The following is a 22,667-nucleotide window of genomic DNA, read 5'->3' as shown; positions in this document are numbered from 1 at the left end:
ATGATCTCTCAACACACATTTTTCTGTGTGAATGGCTCCTTATTTTCTTGCCTCAGTTACCCCATTTTAAATATGGGTTCTATTACCTATTTAATTGGCTATTCCTTAGAGTCTTTTGAAGCGGAAGACAATGGCTAGGAGCTACTAATTACACATTTTTTCTATACCACAGACTGCTGCAGCTGGTGTGCCAATTCATGCACCAGTCAGCCACTCTCAACATCGTCTGACCATTACCTCCTGGGGGTAGGGACCATGTCCTCCTATGTGTTTAAACAGCACCTAGTACAATGGGCCCCCCAATGTGAGTGTAACCACATCATTTATATCTCCAATGTAGCCTCTATGGGTTAAACTAGTTGCCTGAATGATGTTTCAGCTGGTTATAGGGGAAGGGGAACAAAGTTAAATTGTTGGTGGTACTTCCATGGGAATTTTCCATGCTTTCATTCCGTAGTTTTCTTTACGTTTAACCTTAACTTGGAATTTTTGGCTTTCTAATGCAAGTTCCATATCTCAGAAATGGCTTTTAAAGTACATGTAAAAATTCACCTAGGGTCAAGGCCTCCACATGGAAAATTTCAAGCAAAAGGCCTGTTTTTGATAGGTTCAGGAACAGGGGAGGATCCAAATTCAGGCTCAGAATGAAATAAATTTAAAATCTTTAGTCCCTCCTCAATAGGCCAGACTAGAAATCCATGGTGATTTCAGAGTTAAAGATTTTTAGTTTCACTTAGTCCAACAGGCTGGTGAGAAAAGCAGGGGCCAATACGTACAGCAGGATACTAGCCCTGCCTTCACCAAGGTCTTGCTGTGTGACCCTGGGCACTGCAGTTAGGTCCCAATTTAGCAAAGCACTTAAACAGTTGCTGAAGCCCTACTGAGGGTATGGCAACACTTGCAGCTGTACAGCGCTGGGAGTTAAAGCTGTCTTCGTACAGCTGAGTAAGGAAAGCGCTGCAGTCTGTCCACACTGACAGCTACCAGCGCACTGCCATGGCCACATTTGCAGCATCTGCAGCGGCATAGGGAGCGGTGCATTATGGGCAGCTATCCTAGCGTTCAAGTGGCTGCAACGTGCTTTTCAAAAAGGCTGGGGGGCGGTGGAGTGTGACAGGGAGTGTGGGAGAGAGAGAGAGAGAGTGGATTTTTGGAGCTGACACTGTCAGCAGCTGCCTTGCAGGTTCTGACCCCCTCCCCCACCTCTCTCTCACTCACTGAAAGCAAACAGCAGCTGTTTTTTTTCCTCACAGACCAGATAAGCAGCCGCGCCGAAACGGACCCCCCCCTCCGCCTGCCGTGCTGCTTCTCTCCTCAAGCCCCCTCCCTCCCCCTCTCCTCAAGCAAACACTAGCTGTGGGCGTTCCAAAGGGAGCCCCCTGCCTGCCTCTGCTCATTCACAGCAAACAGTAGCTGTGTTTGGTTTTTTTGATAAGCAGCTCTGGGAGAACGGAGTTCACAACAAAACAAAGAGCAGAACATTCACTTAAAAGGATTATGGGAAGCTTCCGGAGGTCAGTCACAGCGTACTAAGATTATTTCCTGATCACACTGGCACCCCAGCGCTGCAGCAGCAGCAGCGCTATTCTCTTTATTCCTCTCGGGGAGGTGAAGTACAAGCAGCGCTGTAGCCATGGAGATACAGCGCTGTATGTGCCTTGCCAGTGTGGACGAGGAGTGAGTTACAGCGCTATAAAGCCACTAACAGCACTGTAACTCTCAAGTGTAGCCAAGGCTTCAAGTTAATGGGACTTAGGTGCACTTCAGCACATGGTCTGCTGTGTAGGGATAGACTTAAGTACATGCTTAAGTCCTTAATTGAATCAGAGCCTTAAACTCTACAACTCCAGTGTGGCACTTCTAAAATGGGCTATTACTACTTGTCTGTCTATCCAAGGTACCTGTATATTGTACAGGATCAGAGCAGCACCATCTTTACTGTAATCCTTGGCTATAAAATGCTAATAAGTGCAAATATTAATTTAATCCTGTCCCTAGTGGTGATATCCACTTATATGCATTCTTACTACACAGCGTTTTAGGGTCAGATCCTCATAAGGTGGAAATCAATGTAATTCCATTGGTGTCACTGGAGTTACAGCAATTTACAGCAGCTTCCTACAGCACATGAATACCTACTTCTCACACATTAAGGATTGCTGCGTAGCTATTAACCATTGCTGGTTTTAAAGTGAATAAGGAGGATGGGGTACAACAGATGGGCAAGTGCCCTGATCTCTTTGGGTAACTGAACAGAACACATAGCCAGGCAGTGTGTCTGGAAATTATATTATGTGCCTTTACGTACGTTTTTACACACTCAAACAAAATAGTTGCTTTTTATAAAGTCTCTTCTGACCTCTCCTTACAGAAGAGCTCCTGTGTTTAGTCATGTGGAAATTAAAAGAGAAGAATTTATATCATTCTAAAGCTCACGAGGAAAAAGCAATCTGTCTCTTTTTGGTCTGATGCCATAATGCATTAAAAGGTAGCTCTGTATTGATTCCTGATATGCTGAATCTGGCCATGACACCCATACTTTATGAACTCTGCTGTTTAGGCCATAAAGTAAATTCACACTTCATTTGGCTACATACCACCAGCTAAACTGTCCTTGTATAAGCAGTTAAATACTTAAACCCCAGTGCAGGTATGTGCTGGAAAAAAAGTTTTATGTAAAGAAGTTTGCAACATACTCTATACAATGCAGAATTTATACTTGTGCTGTATGCTACTAACGCCATAGCAATTTCTCTTGCATTTGCCCTGCTCTCAGGGAAGCACTTGTATTTTGTGGTTTGCTGCAGAGCTGATACATTAGCACGGCTTTTTTCTTTAGCTAAAAATTATTAAAATGAAGAATAATTCAAACCTGCTTTTCTGTATATAGAAAACTACCCCAGCTCCAGAAATTGACTTAGAGCAACAAACTGCATTTCTTTGACCTCAGTACTTAGTACCCCCACCACCAAAAAAAAAATCAAAACCAAAAGATCTTTCATGTCTATTAAAGCACGACTGTAGTGGTCTTTATCCAGACTCTCTCTAATAGGGCTTGCTTTTTGCATTTCCGAGTTATGGATTTTTTTTAAACATCACTGGGCTTCCCATTCTGCATTTAACGGTTAAAGCAGGGGTGGGGAATCTCCAGCCCGTGGTCTGTATCCAGTCTGCTGCTTAATTTCATCCAGCCTGCAGCAAGTTGTGCTGCAGACCAGAAGCCCCGAGCCTCAGTGCCCCCGCGTGGGGCTGGAGCCGCGAGTGCTGGGTTGCCAGAAGTCGGGTTGGCTCCACGCAGCTCCCGGCATGTCCCTGCAGCCCTACCAGCAGGGGCAATCAGGGAAGAGCTGCACGCTGCCCCCGCTCTCGGCGCTGGCTCCACAGCTCCCATTCGCCCGGAACGGCAGCCAATGGGAGCTGCGTGCACAGGCAGCACACACCATGCACAGCCCCTTGGCCTCTCTGCCTAGGGGCCGGACATGGCGGCCACTTCTGGGAGTAGCGCGGTGCCCCAGCAGGCAGGGAGCCTGCCTTAGCCCCACTGCACCCCGAACGGGAGCCACCTGAGGTAAGCGCTGCCGGGCCGGAGCCTGCACCCTGAACCCCCTGCCCCAGGTCAGAACCCTCTCCTGCACCCTAACTCCCTCCCAGACCCGAGCCCCATCCCGCACCCAAACTGTCTCCTGGAACCCATACCCCAAACCTCCTCCTGCAGCCCCAACCCTGAGCTCGCTCCTGCACTCCAAACCCCCTGGTCCCAGCCTGGAGCCCTCGCCTGCACCCCAAAACCCTATCCCCAGCCCCACACCCCCAGCCAGACCGCTCACCTCCTGCACCCCAACCCTCTGCCCCAGCCTGGAGCCCTCTCCCGCACTCTGAATCCCTCATTTCTGGCCCCACCTCAGAGCCTAGAGGAAGCCTCGAGTCTCCACTCAGGCTTGCCCCGCTGCAGGGGGAAGCCCTGAGCCTCCGCACCCTCCCCCCTCCAGGGCTTTGTGTGGCCTGTGACTGATTTTTTCTCTGGGTCAGTGGCCCCTCATAGAAAAAGGGTTTCCCCATCTCTGGCTTAAAGGTAAACAAAGGGCAATTTAGAAAAAATGAAGTTTAGATCCTTATTTGGCTTAGTGCCATTGGAAGTCTCTCTGTCTTGATGTCATATACAGCCCCATTGCAGACCTGGACCCCATTGGTACTGTACAAATACAGAAGGACAAGACTGCCCCTCGAACAACATTGACTGACAGTTGCTGAGGATGGGCCATTAGTATATTAAGGTCCCAGAACATTGTTTATACAGGCTGCATTAAAATGTTTCATTACTTGCTTTACTGTAAGTGTTTGAGAGAATATCTACAGTTGCACAAGAAACTCTGAACCTTGAGCACTAGTCTGGGTCAGCAGCTTTTCAAGTTCACCTTTAATAGGCATCAAGATAAGTTTTGCAGTCTGCACCTTGCTCTCTTAAAGACTAGTTGTATACACTAAGTAGTTTAACCAGCTACTTTTAACATAGAGATGTTCTGGAGCAAAAGTACACTTTTTCCACTAGATTATTGCATCAAGTCATGCCTCTCTTCAGAGAGGTGTGTGTATTCAGGCCTACTCAAAACTGTGAGATGATGTTACAGTTTTTCCCAATTTGTCACTGTAATTGGATGTCCATTAATGTAAGTATCAATTCTGGTTTATGGAGTGTCCGGTTCTTTCAGGAGTCGTTGGCTTCGCCTCCCAAATTGTGTACTTTACATGACTATGTAATGCAGCCATCTTGTGTATAGTAACTTATGCAAAAATGCTATTCGTTTTCGACTAGGGCTGTCTAGATTACCATTTATTTAAATATTTTTGGATGTTTTCTACATTTTCAAATATATCGAATACAAAGTGTACAGAACTCACTTCATATTTATTATTGATTACAAATATTTGCACTGTAAAAGAGAAATAATATTTTTCAATTCACTGTAATGCAATCTCTTTATCATGAAAGTTGAACTTACAAATGTAGAATTATGTACAAAATATAACTGCACTAAAAAACAAAACAATGTAAAACTTTAGAGCCTATGAATCCACTCAGTCCTACTTCTTGTTCAGCCAGTCACTCAGACAAACAAGTTTGTGTACATTTTCAGGAGATAATGCTGCCTGCTTCTTGTTCACAATGTCACCTGAAAGTGAGAACAGGTGTTTTCATGGCACTGTTGCAGCCAGCATCACAATACATTTACATGCCAGATGCGCTAAAGATTCATATGTCCCTTCATGCTTCAATCACCATAACAGAGAACATGCGTCCATACTGATGACAAGTTCTGCTCTCTAACAGTTCAAAGCAGTGCAGAGCGACACATGTTCATTTTCATCATCTGTGTCAAATGCCAACAGCAGAAGGTTGATTTTCTTTTTTTCGTGGTTTGGATTCTGTAGTTTCCACATTGGAGTGTTGCTCTTTTAAGACTTCTGACAGCATACTCCACACCTCGTCCCTCTCAGATTTTGGAAGGCACTTCCAATTCTTAAATCTTGGGTCGAGTGCTGTAGCTATCTTTAGAAATCTCACATTGGTACCTTCTTTGCGTTTTGTCAAATCTGCAGTGAAAGTGTTCTTAAAATGAACATGTACTGACTGAGTCATCATCTGAGACTACTATAACATGAAATATATAGCAAAATGAGGGTAAAATAGAGCCAGAGACATACGATTCTCCAAGGAGTTCAGTCTCAAATTTAATTAACACATTTTTTAAACGAGCACTATCAGCAGGAAGCATGTCCTCTGGAATGGTAGCCAAAGCTTGAAGGGGCACACGAATGTTTAGCATATCTGGCATGTAAATACCTTGCGATGCCAGCTACAAAAGTCCCTTGCAAATGCCTGTTCTCACTTTCTAGTGACATTGTAAATAAGTGGGCTGTATTATCTCCTGTAAATGTAAACAAACTTGGTTGTCTTAGCAATTGGTTGAATGAAAAGTAGGACTGAGTAGACTTGTAGGCGCTGAAGTTTTGCACTGTTTTGTTTTTGAGTGCATTTATGTAACAAAAAAAATCTATATTTGTAATTTGCACTTTCACTATACAAGTACTGTAGTGCAATCTCTTTATGAGGTGCATTGAAAAACACTTTTTTATAATTTTTACAATGCAAGTATTTGTAATAAAAAATATAAAGTGAGCAGTTTACACTTTGTATTGTAATTGAAATCAATATATTTGAAGATATAGAAAAACATCCCAAAATATTTAATACATTTCAATTGGCATTCTATTCTTTAATATGCAGTTACAACTGCAATTAATCGTGGTTAGTTTATTTAATTACAGTTAATTTTTTTTAGTTAATCACGTGAGTTAACTGCAATTAATCGACAGCCCTATTTTCTACCATTCAGAAAGCAGACACTTTTTTTTAAATGCACAAAGAGGGGCTGCACTTGCTACATGTGGTTGAGAAATAGGCAGCTTGCTGTCTGCTCCAGGGCATAATTACTACACAATCTCTTCTAGATGCTGAGCAAGCAAAAATGTTTGCATGTGGATTTGTAATTTGTGCTCCTTCCCTTGAAGTCACCGAAGTGTAACGCCATGGTCAGTGTGTGTGCGCATCATGTCAAGACTCAAAGTTATAAGGATATAATGACTCAAGTGACACCCACTTGAAAGCAATTATTTTTTTTAAATAGACTGAAGTAATCTCAGATTTCACAACTCTCCTTGAGACTCCCTTGCAAGTTTGTGATATTACAAGTTTATTTTCCTATTTAAAAAAATGTATGTTTTTCTTCCCTATTGGTGTATGGAAAAACCTCACAAACAAAAATAATTGCCTGATATCTCATTGCAAGTTTGTGATAGAGGCTGGAATAGAACCTAGATCCCAACTCCCAGGCTCATAACTAGATTATGTTTTCTGTGTGCACATGCCCATAACCAAAGCCAGTTACTCAATTTATAGCATAAAGATGGATAGTTTTGCCTAGTGGCCATTTCTTTCATGGAAGAGGTGTGTAGATTCCATTGAAGCATAGCCTGCAAACAGTAGCCTTTAACCACTAGGGAGGGTGTTTACGGCTGTAGCTTCTTCCCCATCACTGCTTTCAGTATGAGCCCCAACCTTGCTTCTTCCCCTGCTACCTGCTCCTTCCCCCTCTCAGAGCAGAGAGGAGGTGGTGCACACATGGCCTAGTAACATCACATCACCCTCCTATGAGGCAAAGATCCATAGGGAACTGTCGGCTGCTGGAGTTTTCTGTGGACCTGCCCTGTTGCCAGCTGTTGGAATTTAGCAGTGATGCTACTGGAATCCTGCTAACTCAGCATGGCAGCTGCAGCTCATTAACCCATGCTGGATACAAAGGATTCAGCCAGGAAGTGATTAGGAAGGAGAAGGACCTAGGAAAGGGGGAGGGAATTGTAAAGGAAGCTCCTCAATAGAGAAGAAGACCTGGGTAACAAAGATCATACGTGGGGGACTATTTTTAAGTAGTGTGTGTTTCCATAGGCATCAATGGGAGATGTACTGAGACACTTGTGGAGCCTCAGATTTGATAAGGACCAAGGGGAAGGAAAGGGAGTGAGGTAGTAAAGGAAGGAAGAGGAGAAACAAGGATAGATGATGGGAGAGTTTGAGGAGGGAAGAGGTTACAGTTCTCTAAAGGAAAGAAAGCAGCACAAGCAGAGCTGGTGTGTTTTTGTTGTTGGGGCCAGGGCATCATACAGCTCCTCTTGGAGTTTTCTATGGGAAGATGTGGTTTGAAAGCCTGACCCCACTGATGTCAATGGGGCCAGGATTCCCTCCCATGATTCTGTGGAATGAGGTTTAGGAGTCTCCAGACTGGCCAATCCAGTTGTAAAGGGGAGCCAGCTGTTCCTGTGTACAGGGAAGGAAATATCCTATGGTACGTGTTTTAGGTTAGTCAAAGCTAGAATCACTGAATGCCTGGGCTCTCCATGAACACCAATAGGAGATGTACTCAGCCACTGGTGGGGCCTCTCTGGTTAGATGAGTTTGGTGCAGACTTAGGGGCAACTCCTGGCCTTGCCTCATCACCCACAGAAGGTCCCAAGTGGTGAAGCCGTGTGGAGCAGGATTGCAGAGGCAAGGGAGCCCCCTGAATGATATTTTAGCAAACTCCTTCACCATGCTGGTGAGTTACCGGAGTGCAGAAGCCCAGGTAAAATGCCAGCGATTTATTTACTTACATCTTCTAAAACACACATAACTGCACCTGGTATTTCAAAGTTTCCCAGCCCCAGAATGTCTTTTCCATTTCTCAGAGCCTCTCCACTTTGGCTGGGCTGGCCCCATGTCTGAGGAATGCAGATGGCAAACGATAACTTCAGCCATGCCAAATGACAGCCCATGTGTTTCTCAGCTGAATGGATGAATTGCATAACTCCTGGTTATCTACATGCTGCTTAGTGTGAGCTCTACAGTTAATTTATGTAATTTATTGCCTTGTTCATTTGCCACCTAATCAATCATCAATCATCAGTCAGCCAGCCTCCTATTCCTCCCCTGCTCATCTGGTCATGGTGTTCAGCTCACTAACCCTCCAGATTTCCCTGTCTTCTTGGTCCTGCCTCCCCACCCTCCCACCCCTTAACACTGTTCCTCTCTGCATTCCCTCCCCTTCCCACTCACCTCCTCCCCCCCATCTTTAACCACACCTTTCCTCACCACCAGCCATCATATCGCTTTAGGCCTCCTACTTTCCAACTCGCCTCCCCTTCTGCTGCTCCCTATGGAATGCCCATTCACGACCACCCAGGATATTGCAATTTTCTGCTCCTTTCAACTGTGGGCCCTCTTTGAAACCAGGATTGCCCTGGACTGATGTCATTTCCCATTGAAATCAAGAGAGGGGTTGGTGCCTACCATCTTGAGGCCCCACTGAAAATGCCAGCCGCCTCAATACAGTTTGCACTTGGCTTAGAAGCCAAAGACCCAAGAGTAGAAAGCCAGTCTGTTATCTTCAGAGGATTGCTTATCCCTATTGGAGGTCGTTCCACACATGGTACATGGTAGTTTTTGCTTTAATACTAAATAGTAGTTCTAATACTACACGGTCTACAAATAGTCAACTCAAACATACCCGCTGAGATTTTTCAGAGCAACAAGAACTCATTGTATCAAACTGCACAGTACTGACCCCATATCAACACCAGAGGGCGCTTTCAGCTAACACAGCACAAGAGCCAATTTGTGGGGATTTTGGCATGTTGTAAAAAGTCTATTTTCCAATCTAATTTAATTTTTTGGAATCTCCAATATACACACACACACATGAAAAAAGCAGTATAATGCTGTGGGGTGATTGTATGCCTTCTTTCTCTGTTGTTGGAATGTCACTGTTGAATTACTGTCCCTGTTCGTATTAAAAAGATGTCGAGGCACGGTTTCTAGCTTTAAAAATGGAATGGGTTTGCTTTATTCTACAGACTAGTTTTATGTTTAGTCCTGTGCCTTCTAAAATCCGCAATAGATTCCAATATATCCTGCTCTGGCTGGAGGCTGAGGAGACTCAGGTGCTGTGGTCTGGCCATGGTCTACACAGTAGGATGAGGGGTCTGTCCATCAGTCCCAATCCTGATGAAATGGTGACTCCCTGGGGAAATTCTACAGCCTGTGTAATGCAGGAAGCCAGACTAGATGAGTGAAAGGGTCCTAGAACTTTGAAATCTGCAGCTTTAAGTGATGTTTGCTTTTGATACACAGGAGACTGACAATCCAGCATACAAAAAACCTGTGTTCATCCACAGAACAGATACAACAAGGGCAGCAGAATGGTAAGCTTCCCCACCCGCACCTTGCTAATGTGCCTCAAACCTGATTGAGGCCAGATTTGAGAGTGGGTAGTTCAGAGTCTATGGGCTTGTCCACACAGAGACTTAGCGCATGGCAAGCCAGGTCCACATGCTGACTTAGTGCACCGTACATGCACACACTGGCTTGCCATGCACTACTTGACTTCTGTGATGAATGAGGGTCTCTCCCCCTCAGAGCTGGACTAATATTACCATTTCACAGATGCCCCCACAGAGTAACTGGGGTAGTGACTTCCAATCACTGCTTAATTTTAAATAATACAATCATGTAATCTCAAGAACCATAGCCTCGTGGAAGCTTCGAACAGCAGAACATGCCTAACTTAGGCTGAATAGCACAGTGTTCAGCACACAGAGTACAGGAGACTCCTCCACGTCTTAGAATGTGTAAAACAAACCTGTGTAATGTTTAGAGTCCTCCAAACTCTCTACTGTCCCATGTAGATTTTTCCATTGCAGAACCTCCGCGAGGGATAGAGAGTATGCAGCAAGGGAGACCTTGGCAAGCTTTACAGCTAAGCTCCACAAAAGATCCTTTTATCCAGTAAGCACATCACCTCTCTGATCCTGTGGGATCCTCTAAACAAATAGCCAAGATAGTACATTCTTTTCTTTCCAATAGGTGCCTCCTTCCCTTAAAAATCTTGCGCCCCCCACCCCCCAAAAAAGAGCCACTTCTGTGCTGTAAGCAAGAGGGTGTATAAGATGTTTGGGGCCAAATTCCACATTTGTTATAAGCAAGCACAATTCCATTCATGTGAATGGCAGTGCTGTTGTTCACAGAGGGGTCCCTATTTATTACGGCAAGGTATGGATGATGCCTATACATCTTCATTAAACCCCAGCACAATATAATAATTGTGAGAGCAATGTGTTATAGGATGAGTTGACTATAATATGAAGAAAGCATATGTGGTTTTGGCATAGAATCTTTCTGGTCTGTAATAAGATTGCTAGACATGCATTTAACGAAAAGCTCTCATTTACACTAAATATCCCCCAAGAATAAAAATAAAAATAAAATAAACGAAGCTGGCCCTAACTTTCCTCTTACAACTCCATCAATACACTTCAGTCTTTACTGGCAACATTAATGCTTTTGCAGTCCTAAACCTTTCTTCATAAGAACGGCCAGTTGTGCCAAACTATGTGGAGAATGTATCTACCAGGGAGCAGGATGGCCACTAGCAAGCTTATTTACATCTTGATGAAAGCTGTGCAAAACTCAGGATGAAATCCAAATCCAGAGAAAACTGACCTGGTTTCAGCTTTTCATAAACCTGGAACCTAGGCCAGGTTAGCAGAGGTTCCAAAAACACAACAAAACACACCTACCTTTTCAGGAAGTTTCATTTGAAGGAACCTAAGCCAAGGTTTAAACAAAGCTGGACCCATTTATGGTTTGGAGTGAAAAATATGGGACCAGTGGCACAAAATAGTGTTTTGCTGAATTTGATTAAACTGCGATCTCAAACGAAGTAATATTCAATATCAAACCCATACAATGTGAAATGGGAAAAAAAATATCTAAACTCATGCTATCCAAAACTTACTTTGCACAGCTTTACAGGTATTACTCAAGCACATAGGAAGAGAATGAATGAGGATTCTAAAGAACAAATGTCCATTTTAAGACATGACAGCTTGTGGGATACAAACTAGTGATCTACAAGATAGGAAAGCTAAGTAATCCATCTTCCCAAACTTTTTGGTGGTGTGTAGAAGGGATTTTGTTTTTTTAAACACTACTCCTGGCAGTTTCCAGATATTGGAACTATATAATTTCATTCCAAGGTACCATTTTGCCATCTTCCTCTCTTCTCTGCTTCCCCCCGCCCTCCACAACTTGTGAGGGTAAGTGTGGGGTTCTTCAAATCCCCCGTCCACACATGCAGATCCTCTCTTCTGACCACACAAATGAGAGAACTCCATGCAAATGTGTTCTATGCATAGGCAGAGTGATTTTTTTCTTTCAGAGGCTCTAATTGTCAACTCAAAACCAATTTTCATTGAAACACGTAAAATCATTCTGTTAGGATTATTTCAATGCAGAATATCATGTTTATGTTCCTAGCCACTTCAGCACTGAATTTTTAATCCACAAGATCTTTTTTTAAAGGGGGAAAAGTAATTCCATTTCTCCCCACCCCTTTCTTGTTCTCAAAAGGAGCCAAACTGTATTTGCTTGGATTTTCCAGAAAAATTCACCCTCAAGGCCAAGTTTGACTTCATCTTTTGGGCCAAAATTTTACAATTGCTTCCACTCCCACTGTTAAGATCCTTGGAATGAGAGGAGATGGAAGAGGCACAAACTCCTCCAAAGGGGCATCCGCCAGCAACTAAATCACTTGACAGACAGAACATTTCCCCAAAGCATTTACTAAACAGGCAGCCAAAGCCATCTCTCTCTGGACTCCATGAAGGAAATCAAGATGCAAAGAGGTCATACATCCTGGATTTACAAGAAGAACCTGAAATAGCAACATAACAGTGATTGGCTATTCAGCCAACTTTTAATTCCGAGTTCTGCAGAGGGACCTCTACGACTGGGGTAGAGGTAATGTGGTACACTTTCTCTCTCTCTTTCACACACACTCTCACGCCTCCTTTTTGGTGGCAAGGATGAAGGAATCAAGTTCCCACTTATAGGCAGGTATGTTGGTATTATAGGATTGTTTTTGCAGGGAGATGAATTGCTGAAGTATGTGAATAATCAGGCAGGTGTTTATGCTATTGACTTGTGCCTGTCATTTGGAATTCTACATGAATGACAAGTGGGAGTGTTGTGGATGAGCTAAAACTGAAGGCCCAGCTGTGAACATTGAAGTCATTAAATTTTACATTTCTGGGTAGCTTGCTTTAAAATATCACCATTGGTATTGTACTAATAGGACAGGAAATTATGGATTAAAAAAATGGAGCTGGCTAGGATATACACGAAGGAAAGTCCTGAATAACTAGGGCCCTACCAAATTCATGCTCCATTTTGGTCAATTTCACGGTCATAGGATTTAAAAAATCATAGATTTCATGACTTCAGCTATTTAAATCTGAAATGTCATGGTGCTGTAATTGTAGGGGTCCTGATCCAAAAAGGAGTTGCGGGGGGCGCCTTGGGGATAGTCTCAAGGTTATTATAGGGATGGTTGCGGTACTGCTACCCTTACTTCTGCGCTGCTGGTGGCAGTGCTGCATTCAGAGCTGGGCAGCTGGAGAGCAGCAGCTGCTGGCCAGGATCCCAGCTCTGAAGGCAGAGCCACAGCCACAAGTGGCATGGTATGCTATTGCCACCCTTACTTCTGCACTGCTGCTTAAGGGGCACTGCCTTCAGAGCTGGGCACCCATCCAACGCCCCTGTTCTCTGGCCACCCAGCTCTAAAGGCAACCCAGAAGTAGGGTGGCAATACCGCAATCCCCTAAAATAGCCTTGTAACTCTTTCGGGTCAGGACCCCCAATTTGAGAAAAGCTGGCCTTGGCTGTGAAATCTGTGTAGTATAGGGTAAAAGCACACAAAAAAACAGATTTCATGGTCCGTGAAGTGTTTTTCATGGCCGTGAATTTGGTAGGGGCTTATGAATAACATAAGACAAGAGTTAGACTGGAACCCCCACAGCAAGAGGGAACGAGGTAGGCTAAGGATAACATGGAAACACACAATAGAAACAGAATAGAAAGTGATCAAAATTACATGGGACAAATCAAAGCAGGAGACCGGTAAAGATGGAAGGAAAAGCCCTATGTTCTACATGGAAAGTAGAAAGAGAGAGAGACTGGTATTGTACATCCCAAATGTAGTTGCAAAAATGTTTTTTTGCAAAAACAATTTGATTTCAATGACTTTTTTTATTTGACAAAAAGTTTAAAAACAAACCAAAACTATTTGACAAGCTATTCCAAGTGATGCTCGGCAGATGCACTCCCACTTCAGTGCTCTCAGTGCTCAACAGTAATCAGGCCCACAGTCTTTTTGAAATGCCTTGGGATGAAAAAAATGTCTACATGTATATACTTCCTCCCTCAATGAAATAGTTCTAAATACTTCTGACACTTGACTGCATATTTTGCAGATACAATATGGAAGGCTTGTCCTTTGATTCTGCATTTGTTACATGTAAATAGGAGGAATCTTGTTTTAAAGAGTAACATCTTTCTTTTTCCCTTCCAAATAGGAAATTTTAAAGACATTTTTCATATTTGTGGCGTATTATTATAAAACAATAGCACAGAAAAGGATGAGATTTATTTAAAGGTCTAGAAAACATGACCTATGAGAGAAGATTGAAAAAAAAATGGGTTTGTTTAGTCTGGAAAAGAGAAGACTGAGAGGGGACATGAGAACCTTTGATGTACTTGAATAATGTTGTTACAAGGAGGAGGGAGAAAAATTGTTGTTCTTAACAACTCTTACTTTGAGAGTAGGACAAGAAGCAATGGGCTTAAATTGCAGCAAGGATGGTTTAGGTTGGACATTAGGGAAAAACTTCCTGACAGGGTGGTTAAACACCAGAATAAATTGCCTAGGGAGGTGGTGGAATCTTGGAACATCATTGGAAGTTTTTAAGAGCAGATTAGACAAACACCTGTCAGGAGTGGTCTATAGAATACTTAGTCCTGCCATAAGTGCAGGGGACTGGACTAGATGACCTCTCGAGGTCCCTTGCAGTCTTATGATTCTATAAACATTCTATTGTTAGGCTAAAGTGTCTGGAGTTATTTCAGCACTAGCACAGATGATACTGGAATGTAGCAGTTCATCTATTACCAAAACAGTTCAGAGATTAATATTCTGGAATGCCAAGAGAAGGGTTTTCCTATTCCCATTAGCACATGTGATGTTTAAGAGTATTAACCTTTGGCACTGCCAATGCTACACAAAGTCCAGTTCAGTGACCACAGGTGGACAGTTTCCCTCAAATTAGCAGCATCTGTATGCAAGAATAAAATAATAAAGGGACTAATTTAAATTGAGAGTTAGTTTGCTGGCAGAAAATTAAGCAAGAGAAAGGTAGTCTGGTGCTATTCAGGCTGCCTGGATTCCCACACATCTTTGAAAGAGCACAGCCACCCAAATCTGCAGCAGTTCCTTCTAATCTGTGCCTATGTGTCCACACAGTTCTGTCAACCAGAGGCTTTACATACAGCATCCCTTGCTATTCTAGGGCTGAGCTCCCATGCTTCCAGTTCTTCCAACCCTGGACATACCTTGTGCATCTACTGCCACTTTGAGGTCATGTGGTAGATGTGTGAGACAGATCAGCTGGGGAAAAAGAGGGTTAGGATGGAACCCAGCTCATTTTCTTTAAGGCAGGATTTGAAATGATTACTCCAGCGGTACTAGCTAGCCCACAGCACCACTTGGTGGCAGTGATACTAGCTGTTTGCATAATTCTTTCAGACTGCGGGTGAGTGGGGAGGACAGAATCTTGCTCCCAACTTACAGAGCACCTATAAGCAACTACTTGGTCATACTGTAGCCTCAGCCTCCTCCTATTGTGCTCACCATGGATTCACTAGCCATGCCCACTCACAGCCATATCCAACCCATGCTGAGGCACAGTACATAGAGGAGGTCCTCACCCCTGCCTGACTGCTCAGTGGTTGCCCCCACTTTTCCATTCAGTGGAACTGCATTACTTCTGGTGAATTTAAGGGCTTGTGCTCCATATGAGGAAGAAAAGATTTCCTCTGAATGTATAGACATTCATTTCTCTCTATCGTAGGGCCTTGTACTGCTGCTCATCCAAGCCATCTTCTCTGAGATGCTTCCTGTCCCACAAGCAAAGGAAGACAGAAGACAGAAGATTCTGGCTAGGTGAGTGGTGTAGAGCTTTGGTTTTGGTCCACCTTCTCTGGGGAGAGCGAGCAGTATGCTTTGGATGGCCTCCTCCTCAGTAGGAGGGGAGCCGATCTCCATGGGATAGTCTGGCTAGAGTAGTCAGCAGGGGGTTAAACTAATAGCGGAAGAGGAGGGTAAAATGATGGAAGATATGAGCGCTCAGTTAGCACAAAGTTGAGAGGTCGAAAACAAAATAAATCAAGGAACCAAAGGACATGGAGAAGAAATTCTTGAATTGCCTATACCCATGTTCCTAACATGGTGTAACAAATGAGAGGAACTGGCATTGCTCATTTATGAGCATAAATTCAAATCTAGTTGGTACTTCTGAAACCTGGTGGGATGATTCACACAACTGGAATGTTAAAATCAATGGTTATAACTTATTTAGGAAGGATCAGTGAGCAAAAGGGAAGAGCCAGTGGCTCTTCTTGTCAAAAATGGTGTTACCTGTTTCCGAGTCACTGATAACTTGGAAGAAAGTGATCCTGAATGCTTATCGATCAATGTCCTAACAGATAGAATATAGGATGGGGCACTAGCTGGTGTCTGCTACAGAGCACCAAATCTCACTAGGGAACAAAATGACCGCTTCCTTACACGCCTATCTACCATGTGGGAGAAACCAAAACAACAACAAAACCCTCTGATGATGGGGGACTTCAGTTTGAGTGATGTATTCTGGAGGCCTCGTGCTGCCAGTACTAAAGCATCAGTGGAATTCCTAAACAATACAGATGACAATTTCTTAACTCAAAGTGCTGCAGCCAACCCGGGGGAATTCTATATTAGACCTCGTCCTAACAGATAAAGAGGAACTGATCACAGAACAAAAAAGTTAATGGTAGCTTAGGTACAAGTGATCAAGACTTCATCACATTTATAGTGTGCAAGCAGAATAAAGTCCAGACCAGAACTATGTAATATGTGATAACACCCTTTCCATTCCACTACTATCTCTGGAGAATGTTCAACAGAAGCTAGTAAAGTTAGACACTTTAAAATCAGCAAGTCCAGATAACTTGCATGCAAAAGTTTTAAAAGAGCTTGGTGAGGAGCTTTCTGGACCATTCATGTTGATCTTCAATAAGTCTTGGAGCAGAAGGGAAGTTCCAGAAGCCTGAAAAAAAGCTAATGTGCTAAATATTAAAACAGGGTAAATAGGATGTCCCAGGTACTTATAAGACTGTCAGCCTGACATTGATCCTGGGCGAGATAATGGAGCTGCTGATACAGGACTCAATTAATAAAGAATTAAAGGAGGGTAATGTCATTAATGCAAATCAACATGGGTTTATGGAAAATAGATCTGTCAAACTAACTCGAATGTTTTTTTTATTGACGAGGTTACAAGTTTGGTTGATAAAAGTAACTGTTGGAGTAATAGATGTAGAGTTCTGTAAGGCATCTGACTTGGTGCCGCATGACATTTTGATTAAAAACAAGCATATAAAATTAACATGGCACAGATTAAATGGCTTAAAAAGCGGCTAACTGTAAACAGGGAATAGTCACTGAGTGGATGCGTTTCCAGTAGGATCATGCAGGGGTTGATTCTTGGCCCTATGCTATTTAACCTGAAAGAAAAAAATCACTGATAAAGTTTGCAGATGACACAGAAATTGGGGGAGTGGTAAATAATGAAGAGGACAGGTCACTGATTCAGAACGATCTAGACTGCCTGGTAAACCTGGTACAAACAAACAATATGCATTTTGAGATGCTGAATGTAAATGTATGCATCTGGGAACAAAGATCATAGGCAATACTTATAGGATGGGGAACTTTATCCTGGGAAGCAGTGTCTCTGAAAAAGATTTGGGGAACTGCGGTGGATAATCAGTTGAACATGAACTTCCAGTGTGACGCTGTGGCCAAAAGAACTGTTGCAATCCTGTGATGCATAAACTGGGGAATATCAAGTAGAAGCAGAGAGAGGTTATTTTACTTCAATAATTGGCAGTGGTATGATTGCTACTGGAATACTGTGTCCAGTTCTGCTGCCCACAATTCAAGAAGCATGTTGTTGATAAACCGGAGAGGGTTCAGAGAAGAGCCAAAAGAATGATTAAAGGGCTAGAAAACTTGCCTTACAGTGATAGACTCAAGGAGCTCAATCTAAGAAGGTGAAAGGGTCACTTTATTACTGTTTCTAAGTACCTACGTGCGGAACAAACGTTTAATAATAGGCTCTTCAATCTAGCAGAGAAAGGTATAACATGATCCAATGGCTGGAAGTTAGACAAATCCAGAATAGAAATAAAGTGTACATTTTTAATGGTGAGTAACTAACCATTGGAACAATTTACCAAGAATTGTGGTAGATTCTCCATCACTGACTTTTTAAAATCAAGATTGGATGCTTTTCTAAAAGATGTGCTCTCAGAATTATTTTGGGGAAGTTCTATGGCTTGTGTTATACAGGAGGTCAGACTAGATGATCACAATGGTCCCTTCTGGGTTTATAGTCTATGAATAAATCACAAAATCTGAGGCTTCCCATGTACAACAAATTGGCAATAGTGAGGTCCCTCATGAACTCTGGCTCTTCTCACCTCTCAGAATATAGAAATTCTGTTTGGGATAGTGATATTTGTGTGTGTTAAATCCTGCATTCCTCTCTCAGGCAAAACTCCTGTTGATTCCTATACTGCTGGAACATTTGAATAATTAATCACTCTTTTCTCCTGCACAGAATCCCTTGGAGTCACATTATTTGATCACTCTGAGTTTTCTACCCTGCTTCCAAGATTAGTTTGCTTAGTTTTAATCCTCTTGCTGGGAGCTCCCCACTCCCACAGTAACTCTTATATTTTACTTGCCTCTTCACAGCTGCTTCTTTGTAGTTTTCCTTACTCACACTTATTCCTATCTCCATACACTTCATCTCCTTTCATTTGGGCATGCTAATATTTGGCACCTGCTAGACCACATCTATTAAATAATAGCCAAAAAATAGCCACTCATTTTTTTTTAATCTTAAGACACACATTCAGGTTACCAACCCACCTCTCCTTGGTCCCCAGCACAGTGCTGCAAACAGTTCTGAGAATGCCACCTCTGCACTGCATCATGAAAAAGCATTTGACTTTTAATATACATGAAGTATACGCTCCTTAAACACACACTTCCCATGGTGACTAGATTGCTTAGGACTGCTCAGTCAGAGGGTCTCACTCCTGGGGAGGTGCTCATGAGAAAAGTACAAATACTACAAAGGCAACCTTGTACACCAGGGGTCGGCAGCCTTTCAGAAGTGGTGTGCCGAGTCTTCATTTATTCACTATAATTTAAGGTTTTGCGTGCCAGTAATACATTTTAATGTTTTTAGAAAGTCACTTTCTATAACTCTATAATATATAATTAAACCATTGTTGTATGTAAAGTAAATAAGGTTTTAAAAATGTTTAAGAAGCTTCATTTAAAATTAAATTAAAATGTAGAGCCCCCCCAGACTGGTGGCCAGGACCCGGGCAGTGTAAGTGCCACTGAAAATCAGCTTGCCTGCTGCCTTTGGCACGCCTGCCGTAGGATGCCTACCCCTGTTGTACACTCTACCCAGATTGAAAAGGGTGATGGAGCCCACAGGAGAGCCATCCCTGGTAGATCCCTGGGATCTGCAGAAGAGGGAATACAAAGGGGCTGTCCCTCTGTACTTCTCCCTAGAAACGTGACACTACACAGTGGCTTGCAAGCTGCTGATTGTATTTAAAACTAAGAAACAAACATTATGGCTTTGAGAGATTTGGCTCTGCCTTCATTCCCAATGGTATATATATGAATTATGCATTAAGCTTCCTTACTGTCATCTGACATTCACCTCCCCAAGCCCTACAGCTATGCTAGGAGAGATGCAGATGGGATTCAGCAGCAGTTAATGCATCAGACGCAATGATGCAGTTAACAGCTTTTCTTGGCTCCAACCCCAAAGACAGGAACCCCAGCCCTAGAGAATTCTGGCAGAGCTGCTCTGGGAGGTTCCCAAGCAATGAGGGAGCAAACAGAGGGTTGGTGCAGAAAGGCAGGGAGAAGGAGGGATGCCTTCATAGAGAGGCAGTGGTTGATTTGACGCTATGAAAAGTTTAATCTCTTACTTTAAACAGCATTACTTACTTTAAACAGTTCATGTTAGCAAATGTGTAAGGAATGGCAAAAGGAGAGAGAAATACATTGATGAGTTAAAGATCTGCATATGGAGGAATTAGATGCATGCAGCTCCAAAGCCCTAAATCAAGCATAAAATAATAGAAATGTAGGGCTAGAAGGGACCTCACGAAGTCATCAAGTCCAGTCCCCTGCACTAAGGTAGAACCAAGTAAACTTAGATTAACCCTGACAGGTGTTTGTCCAAACTGTTCTTAAACGTCCAATGATGGAGATTCTGCAGCCGCTCATGGAAGCCTATTCCAGAGCTTAACGACCCTTCTAGTTAGAAAGTTTTTCCTAATATTTAACCTAACTATCTCTTGCTGCAGACTAAGCCCATTACTTCTTGTCCTACTTTCAGTGGACATGGAGAACAATTGATCATCCTCCTTCTAATAGCCCTTCACAGATCTGTAGACTTATCAGGTAGCCCACTCAGCCTTCTTAAGACTAAACATGCCCAGTTTGGGTTTTTTTTAAAACTCTTCCTCATAGGTCAGACTTTCTAAACCTTTGTTATTTTTGTTGCTCTTCCCTGAGCTCTCTCCATTGCCCACATCTTTCCTAAAGTGTGGCACTCAGAATTGGATACAATACTCCAGCTGAGGCCTGACCGGTGCCAAGTAGAACATGACAATTGCCTCCCATATCTTACATAAAATGCTCCTGTTAATACACTCCAGAATATTAGCCTTTTTTGCAACTGCATCACATTGTTCATTCATTCAATTTGTGATCCACTAAAACCCTCATATCCTATTCAGCAATACAGCCCCCTAGCCAGTTATTCTACATTTTGTAGTTGTGCATTTGATTTTGCGTTCCAAAGTGAAGTTCTTTGCCTTTGTTTTTATTGAATTTCATTTTGTTGAACTGGTCTGAAATTAACAACATGAAATTCAATAAATTCTCTAGTTTGTAAAGGTCAATATGAATTCTAATTCTGTCCTCCAAAGTGCTAGCAACCCCTCCCAGCTTAGTGTCTTCTGCAAATTTTATAAGCATACTCTCTACTCCATTATCCACGTAATTAAATATTGACTAGTACTGGATCCAGGACTGACTCCTAAAGGACTTCACTAGATATGCCCGCCCAGTTAAACCCCATTATTCAGACTCTCTGTCTCTCTCTGACCAACCTCCTTGGCCAGATTCCAGGTGAGAGCTCTGACTCCTTCCAGCAGCAAACTTATTCCCCACCTCACACCTCCCAGTCCTTTGTTATTAAGCTAGGAGATGTTGCTCAGCTTCCCTGCTGAGAGATGAGGAAGTCTTTATCCCTCTGGGTCACTGGTTGCTAGATGCCAATGTCTTCTCAGATGCTCCACTGATATGGGATTTTGAGGCCCAGACACAGGTAGGTGATGTCCACTCCTAAGTCTCCCAGCCTGCCCTGAGAGCAAACATTCCCCTTCCCCCCACTGGGCATCAATACAGCACGCAGAGCAAACAGGCGCACACAGGGACAACAAAAATAGTAGTTTCATCTTGACCACATTACTCTAGTTTCCTTACAAGAGTGGAACTGTGTCAAAAGCCATACTAAAATCAAGATATCCATACAAAAAAATCAGAGCCAAATCAGCGCTTAAAAAAATATTAGTGGGCTATTCCAGGAAAGGATTATCCCTCCTAAAATAGATAACATGCCACAAAACAGCAGAAGGTGGAGTATGCAGGGAAGGAGGATATTTATAAGCAACTCTTTTTTACTTGCTTTTACAAGTGAAGGGGGGGGGCAGGGCTGGCTCCAGGCACCAGCATTCCAAGCTGGTGCTTGGGGCGGCATTCTGCAAGGGGCGGCAGTCCCCCTTGTTTTGCCCCCAAGCAGCGCGCCGAATTGCCGCCGCAGGCGGAGGGGGGGGCAGTCCGTGTGCCTTTACGGCAGCAGGCGCGTTTCCGCGGCGGCGGCAATTCGGCGGCAGCTTCTATGTTTAGCTGTCCGGGGCAGCTTCAGCTAAACATAGAAGCTGCCGCCGAATTGCCGCCGCCATGGAAACGTGCCTGCCACCCTAAGGGCACACGGACTGCCCCCTCCCCCAGGGCAGCAATTCGGCGCGCTGCTTGGGGCGGCGAAAACTGTAGAGCCGGCCCGGGGGTGTGTGTTCTACATAAAAACCAAGGGTGAAATCCTGGCCCCATTAAAGTCAGTCGGAGTTTTGCCAGTACCTTCAATAGGGCCAGGATTTCACCCCAATTTCTTAGGAAGTTATACTTGATTCTGCTAAGGTATCATCCACCCAAGGACCCCAAAGTGCTCCTCAGAAGAGCAAGCACTTTGTCCTGTTACATCTCTACAAATGGGTAGCAAGACACAGAGAAATTAAGGCTTGCTCAAGGATATGCAGTGCCTCAGTGACAGATGATATTAGAATCCAGAATAACGTATATTCAGTCCTGTGGTTTAACTGCTAGAAGGCACGTCTTGCCCCTGAAATGAATAAGGAACAGGGAGAAGCAAATTGGTTCAGATCAAATAAGACTCAGTTCCTGAACCTTAACCAAAGTCTCTAACTTAATCACATTTTGGAGGTTCAAGCACCTGTGAGAAAGGTTACCTTTTCTTGCGGGCTTTACACTGTCTGGGACAGACCCTAAGCACTGACATACCATGAGGAAGGTTGTTCTTGCACTATTTCCAGTCATACTAGAAGCAGGAATTACCTGAAATGTTGCAATGAACTCCATTCTTACAAGATGTCCAGCCCTATTTTTTTTTTCAGAACCAAGAGATTTGGATTCGCCAAATAATCTTTGTAATTTTTCCATTAACACCCTAAAATTACTGACAAGCACTTCTCAACAAGGCCAAAAAACAACAAGTTGAGAGTTTCTAGGCCAAGCCATTTAGGA

This window comes from Mauremys mutica, chromosome 8, assembly GCF_020497125.1.
Source record: "Mauremys mutica isolate MM-2020 ecotype Southern chromosome 8, ASM2049712v1, whole genome shotgun sequence".
Taxonomy (NCBI): domain Eukaryota; kingdom Metazoa; phylum Chordata; order Testudines; family Geoemydidae; genus Mauremys; species Mauremys mutica.
The sequence above is the reverse complement of the archived record's forward strand: the minus strand, read 5'-3'. Positions refer to the sequence as shown.